Genomic DNA, 8,035 nt, shown 5'->3' on the forward strand with positions numbered 1-8,035 from the left:
AAATACTAGATCTTTTTGACTCTGTCCTTGTCCAGGAACTGTTCTTGGCCTTTAATGTGTTACTTGTACTTTTCACCATGGGAGTGGTTGCATTTCATGGTGACCATTACACCAGCCTGCAGGGCGCTGTGGCTCCCAATGAGCTACTAGGGAAGCTGCGTTGTTTCATAACAAAATCCAGGGCTCAAGTTCTGCCAAATTATTCAGTCAATCCCAATAAATAGCGATGATCAGGAGCCTGGAGGCTGAATCAGACAGCTGAGGTGAAGAAACAGCTTCAAGATGGCTGGGATAAATCGGCAGCACACGGTCCATTGCAAATTCATTGCAAATACCATTGCTGAGAGAGCCAGAATCCAGGTTCTTGCCAAAATCTTAAGCAAGAGGCATTTTTATTGGTGGGTGTTGGAAAAAAATTATGGACATTCTGTTATTGGCCAACTCTGACCTTTTTTATGAAAGTGTTCCAATAAGCATGCTGCCATCTAAACAGTAAAGCAGCACTTTTGTTGGCCTGTAGGGAACAAGACTCTTGGTTTTCATACTGTCATCCTGGACAAGGTTTCAACCCTGATGAGGATTAACACAGAAAGAGAAGCTTTAGTGAAGCATAACACTGTCTGGGTATGTTTCTTTTCCTGATTAAAGGGACCAGACATCTAGGTTACAGGCTATGGGCATGGTCTGAGGTCTGCTGCAGTGGAATCAATTTTGAACCAAGCCCTGAAAAATAGGAACCTAGAGAGTGAGGGTAAGAGAATTGTGTCACAAATAATAACCCTTTGCTCAGTGTGAGTGTTGGAATACAGCTAGGAAGGAGGGTTTCGTTCTGCTTAGTTGTTGCTGAGAGGAGTCAATACATGACAGCTAACTTTCTTCTGGACAATAACAATCATTTGTCATGACTGAAAGCAGATCAGCTTGCTTCATATCAATGCTTTACAAAGTCATCCTTATCTTACCTCCATCACTGCAGCATCTCAGGACATAGTCTACCACAACCTCTTGGTAGGTTTATGAAGTGTCAGCTCTAGGCTAGAGACAGGGAACTGAAGTATGGCACAGATAAATTGATTTGTCTGTAGTCAGGCAGTGAGACAGCAGGAGCTGAAAGCTGGTCTCCAGAGACCTCAATAAGTGCCTTCTCAGGTCTAAAGTAGAAGAATTGTAATTCTGACTCCCTGATTCTAATGTGGCTGTTGCATGCTCATATGCTAATCCTGGTGTAGCCTGCCATTTAGAAGAGGAAGGTGGGTGAGGCTGCTACACCATGATGCTGGGATGGGGGTACCCTATGGAGGCAGATGCAAGAATATTCTGTGAAATAGGGAGGTTCTGGTCAGGGCTTATTTCGGGTTGAGACTCCAGTGCACAGGAAGCAAATCATTTCAGGAACAAATGCATCTGAAAAAGGAAGATTCTTTATATAGTGAGTCTCTATAGTGGTTTCAGAATATATATCAACAGTGATGTTTGCACTGGTTTTATGTTAACACATGCAAAGTAGGAATAAAGCCCTGTGTTTAGATGACAAAGCATTCATTACACCATGCATGCCACACCAATAGAGGGCAGAAGGCAAAAAGCTCCAACTGTCACCACTTTAAGAAGAGACTAATGTTCATATTAATCCATCACTGGGTTGTATTTTCCGTATTTTGTCCCTACCCATCACTACAGTGAAAGACGTGCTAACTCCGAGACTTTTTGCTGTCAGGTTTCATAGCAGGTTTCATAGCCTTCCTTTGGAGGAAGCCTCTCATCCTTCCTCTCCCTCAGCTTTTGGAGATATGGCAAAGAGATTCAGACCTCATCTCATCAGGATGAACGAAGAGGAGTAAGTAACCCACAATGTCACTGCATGGGGATGGGTTTCCCCTGCAGTTCCTTCTCTGACTCAGGGATGGCGATGCTGTCTCAGCTTTTCTCTCAGCCCCTAAAGCACACTGCAATCTGCAAAGGGCTTTTTAATAGCACCACAGGGCACACTGTTACTTGATTGCATATGACAGGAGTCATTCTTGCGGCTCAAGTCAGTCTGCCATTGCTACCTCCAAAGCCTTGCATGCAGCTGCTAGAACAGTCCTACCTGCCTGTGGTTTGTAACCAGAGAAAGAACAAAATGTCTTCAGGAATTAAGTGTGGCTGGTTTCTGGGAGGCTTTTTATTACAACTGTTTGCAAACTGTATCGGTGATTGGTTGGTGGTGATGCAGAGAGGAGATAGCCAGCCCCAAAACGAGGACACATAAGCTTCTAGTTTCAGCTCAGCCTTTCACTTTGGATAAATTATTCCTCTATCACTTATCCCACTCTCCCTCGCAAGTCAAGTATCTACTTAGACTGTAAGCTTTTGGAGACAGTGAGTATCTCCTAGTGTGAACTGGTACAGCATCTAGCACAATAGACCTTGATCTTAATGGCAGCTTTCACTCATTATCTGAATAATAAGCATCAAAGGCTTTATAGAAATAATTTACCGGGACTCTCCTGGCTGTGTTGACTCTAGATCAGATGTGTGATAAAGAGTAGCAGAGGAAAGCATGTGTGTGTGCGTGTGTATGTATTTAAAATCACTTTCTTGGTTTAGCGTGAGGGAAGGTGTGACATCTGGGTTATGAGTTCTGGTGACAGTGCCCTCCATGTACAGCACTGCACTTCAGATGTGATGATGTCTGCTATCTCCACCGCCTGCTGGAAGCTTCCTTCTGTGTAGGAAGAATGAGTCAGCTTCTGGTCTTGGATCCCAAAGTGTGACCTTGTAGCAGTTGTGGTGGTTCTCCACAGAGAGCAACTTGCTAGAGAGGGGGCTAATAAAACACCAGCACTGGTGGATGAACTGATACCTTCATCACAAATAGGTACACCGGACAGCTTTCAGCACATCTGAAGAAGGGGCAGAAGTCAGAGCCTTGAGGAGACTAGAACCTCCTGTGCCTTTTCCTTATCTAACCAGAGACTAGAAATATCCCTGGAGGTAGGAGGTATCAGTCCTTCTGACTAAAGGAAGGCTCAGAACATTTTAAACAGAGATGTTTGTCCTTTTTCTGTAAGTAATGTGAAGCCTGCTGATCCTGTTCTGTTGGTCATTAAGAAGGTGAACTTCTCATCTAGTATGGCAGAAGAACGAACCCCGCTGAGAACCTCACTTCCAACAGCAGTATCACCTGGCTTCACTGAGCTGCAAAGAGCAGATCTGTGCACAGTCTATATACAACAGCTTACTTCACTGTCTTGTTCCCTCTCTTGAGCAAGACGTAAGCCACTCATCCCACAGACCTGGTGTTGTTTCTCACTGTGCTTCTTCAGGCCAGTCTTGTGTATCTTCTCTACTCTGATTTAGCAGAGCCACATCAACACTGTGCAGAATCTTTCTGGCATCACTGGGCATCTGGAAGCAACAGTGAACCTCTGTTCCTCAGCTGCCAGCCAGATTCTAATCCAGGCCCTGCTATTTTTATCCAGTTAGGATTTTTCTACTCCCTTAATAAATATATAATGTTGCACTCTCACAAAAGTCTAGCCAAAGACAGGGCAGTCTGCAATCATTGCTGGCCACACTGGCCCAGCAAATGACTGTCTAATGAAATAGCATTTGGTTCACTGAATTGACTCCAAGAGCAAAGTCTCCTCTCAGTGGAAGGATATACATGTCAGAACTCTGTGAGCACTTCTTCTGTCTCAGATCAGCTTCACTAATGATGTAGTGGCAGGGGAGTTTAGCAGAGTCCTACCATGCCAGTCATCTCTCCTATACACCAAAGGAGCCCCCATGTGTCATCCACTTGCTACCTCTGATGGAGAACTGAGTGACTCTTTTGGTTTGGACCACCAGCAGATATTGCTGGGACTTTGTCTGAGCTGATTCAAAGCACATTTAAAATGCAATAAGGCTTATAAAAACAGGGAGAAGGTGGCCTCAAATTTTTTGTTTGTGGTGTTAGCTAAATGGTAATTTAGATCTATTTTCCCTCCCCCTTTGCTGAGTAATCTTGGGAGGACAAAAGCCAGCATTTCCAAGAAGTTAATGAGTGCTTTGGTTTCCAAGAGCAGAATTCAGAAACACTTTAGAAAGAAAGAAAAAGACCCCCAAAAACCCTCTAATACTGATTTCCGGTAAGGACAGAATCTCTGCCTTCTGAAAATCAGGCACTTCACAGCTTCTTTGACAGGATTTCCAAAATCACCTTCAGAATATGTAAACCTTTAGCTGGATATCTTCTATCCAGGGCTTAGATGACAGATCACTCTTTTATGTTCACCCAGATCCACCAATAATTTTCTTTTAGGCATAGTTAGGGGCTTGCCTGTGCATTTTGCCATCCAACAAAGTTAGTATCTGTGGAACCTAACAAAACCTTGTAACTTCTCTGCTGAAGAAAGGTGGACTGACCCTTCAAGAGGAGCCAGGCTGAGCCTCACCTATGCCTGCTTCCACCTCACAGGTGCCAGGGATTGAGGTACTAAATGATAGAGAGCAGCTGATACAGTGAGCCTTTCCTATAAAAGGAGCTTGCTGGCACAGAGAAAGGTTACTTGGGGGATGTGAAGGCTCTGCTGATGCTCTGTGCTAGGGGAATGATGTGCGGGAGCTAGAACTCTATGTACAGGTTTGGAGATTTAGCCTCAAAACCTTTGGCTGTGAGTTAGGCAGTTGCTTAAGGCTAATAACCTAACTCCTGGAGAAAAGATGTGCTTGGAAAGTACCTATTATAGCTAATACTTCATAGGGGACAGAGAGCAAGGCAGCATATGATCTGCTCTCAGGGAAAGAAAGCACCCTTTTTTTTGAGAGAGAGTAATCTTCTGTGATACTTTCTTGTCTCTTTTGGTCTCTTGGATTAGGTAATGCTCTGGGGAGTGTGAAAGGAGAAGCTGTTAAGCTCTGACATTAGAAGCCTAAAGCTCTAGAGTCTGCAAGTGTAGAGTCTGTGCCCCCTGCCTTTAGGGAAGGGGTAGCTTTGTGTCCCTGGCCATATGGACAATGAAAGCTTCTGAGAATTTTTTTTTTCCTCTGATGATGATGTGATAGCCTGGTTTCCCAGATGGCATTTCTCTCCTTACCACTGGGATATTGCTAGGATCTGGAAGCTACCAAATTGGCTCTGTGAGTGGAGTTGCTAGTGGAAGTGCCTCTTCTCAGGGGTCTGGGAGAGCTTGGTTTCTCAGGTCTCCATACAATTTCCTACTGAACACGTAGGTTCCTTCCTACGCTAGCATAGCTCTGCCACAGGATCTATTGTGCCAAGCCAGCAGCAGTTCTCTGCTGGCAGTCTCACAGATCATGAGTTGGAGGGCAGAGCTCAGGAAATGTCATCTGAGGATCTGTAAGCAAAGTCCATCTGTAGAAGGCCACCCTTTTGATGAGGTTTGTCCCTGAGCTGCTATCTTTGGGTGATTTCAGACTAGAGGTTGTTCATGTATTAGCAGTGCCTGGCAAGTGCCTTTCACTTAAGTAATGCTTTTGCTTTTCTGGTCTCAGAGGATGGTATGTCCATCAGCCAGCTTCCTCACTGCTTGGCATGAGTCCTATCATGCATGAAGTTTACTGTTCTTGAGTTTCTGTAGTCAACCAAAGATTCAACAGCTCGCTGGCCCTGGTGTTCATAGACAAACAAGATCTGGCACATCTGTTAGTTTGACCATGAGTAGCTGGCAGACTGTCATGTCTGAGGGTTATTTGGTTCTGTTTGATCTCCAAACAGTGTCTGTAGGGAATTTTACTAGGTCTGAATGGCTATCATATCTTTTTGATATCTGAACTGCTGATATACTAACTGAAAGGTTTCCAGTAGCTATATTCTGTTCTGTTTCATCACCAGGCAAATAAATCAGTCGCAAACCTTTGTATTGCTTAATTATCTCAATTTTAAAAGTGTTTTTGCTTGCAGTTTACTTTTTCACCCATCTTCAAAGAGATCTTGGGCAAGAATGCAGAATCAGATACTTTGGAACATTTCAAAACAACAAATTCTCCAAGCCTCTGGAGATCTAGGGCAGGTCCAATTATTGCTTTAATGTACGAGACAATATCATATTAGCTACAGCAAGCTTATTCCATCTTGTATAGAGTTGAAATGATAAAAGGTGAATATGAAGGAGGAACAGGAAAGCATGGCTACAATTATTCAGTATGTGAATGGGGATGGGCATTCAAACTTCCCAAGTCCCTGTGCAGTTCATGTTTCATGCACCAGATGAAAAAAAAATATTTTGATCCCCATGGGAATGGGAGAGGGAAGGGAAAGGTGAGCCTTTCCACTTCTTTGGTGGAGTAGCTGGTATGCTCACCTTGTTGTGTATAGCCCCAGAGCAGAGAGACTTCTCTGGGGTGAGGGAGTGGATATCCCTCAGGTTTAACTTGAGTAGATGTGTTGCTTAATTTTTATTAGCTTATCTGATAAAAGTTCTCCCATCCACTCCTTTCCCTTCCATCTGGACTGTAATTAATTAAACTCTTAAAATGATGAGATTTAATCTTGTAGTTCTTGCTGGTTTCTCTCTAGCAGGGCTAGAGATATAGCCTTGGAAAACTTGCTTGATATCCTGTGGCTTTCTAAATGCCCCCCTGCCTCATAGAGATGACATCTGCTTGGCACCCATTGCTGCCATGTCATCAGCTACCCTACTTGGTGATGCCTGAGGGGAGTTAGAGGGAAAGATGTATTGCCTTCTGAAGGAGGAAGGCTTCTGCTTGATACGTGGAGGCTGGATAACATTTTGGCACCAGCAGAGAGGATAAGAAAGCAGTCCCTTTAGCTTTACAGCTGTTGACTTCCTGTAGGCTTTCATTGAAGTTTGAGACAGAGGTAGAAGTGTTAATGCTAAGCAAAGTTTTAAGGAATGTCTCAGCATCTTTGACACCACCTATGTTTCACACAGAGGAAAGACATGAGAGGAAACGAGGAGAGTAAGCTTTAAAAACTTTGACTAAAAATGACTTATTTCATTAAAGGACAGCTGAGATAGCTCACTTGTCCCATGTTCAACTGCACCCAGTTCAGTTTCTTTTACAGGGGCTTTGAATGGATCCAATAGGTTTAGGCAAACGTGAGCTCAGGAAGCTTCATGGCCTTGGGAAGGGGGTGGTATTTTACTGTCCAAATGAGGTGCTGGCCTCAAATGCCAGATACTTTGTTATCTGTGCAAAGGGCAGGTGAAAGCATGAAGTCAGCTGTCTGATCACAGATGACTGCTGACTGCAGCTCAGTGAAGGTGCCAGCTCTGGCTGCCTGAACCCAGAAGCACTCAAAGCTAGGACCTAATAGGCAATGACAATGGTGGGAGAGGAAAGGAGGAGGAAAAAATAGAAAAAACAAAGCAGAACAACACTGTTCTAGATCTTAATAAATAATGATGTTGGCAATATCAATGATCGAAGGAGTTACCATAGACAACAGGAAATGTGTTCACCAGAGCAGAAGATTTTGCCTGCTTGTTGTTTCAGCTAGGCGTGTGTGTTTATACTGTACTCAGGTGCACTCAGAGAGGCTAGGTGTGCATGTGAAATTTCAGTGATCAAGGCTGGAACACCTCCAGAAAATTTAGAACTAAGTTTCAACAACCGTCAAAGCCTTTGTTTCTTTAGTTTGAGCCTTCCCATCATGTTTTGGACAGGTAATTTTGAGAATATAACCCAGGAGCAGCTCTTAAGACATTGTGTTTGATTCTCAGCTATGCCATGAATGCTTTGGGCTGCTTCTTACAAGGCAGTTCCACGCCTCAGTTTTCATCTTCATGACAGGACTTTGCTTACTTTGGTTATAAACTTTCTCTAGGGCAGGAGCTGCTTTTATGTACGAAATCCTGTGATCTAGTTGAAGCCTTTCAGCACTTAGATGGGAGGAGTACTTCACAGACCTAGGCCTACTGACAGTTATTAGACATGAAGGTCCAGATGTAATCTGCCTGCTCCTCTTTAGCTCTCTAAGTATCTGCTGCTGGCTGTGGTTGGACAGAGGATGCTTTTAGTCTGACTCAATAACATCAGTTTTGTTGCAACAGTCATTTTAAAAAAACATGTTGTTTTTATATAG

The sequence above is a fragment of the Rhea americana genome, unplaced genomic scaffold, assembly GCF_003343005.1.
Source record: "Rhea americana isolate MKP2758 unplaced genomic scaffold, rheAme1 scaffold_93, whole genome shotgun sequence".
Classification (NCBI taxonomy): domain Eukaryota; kingdom Metazoa; phylum Chordata; class Aves; order Rheiformes; family Rheidae; genus Rhea; species Rhea americana.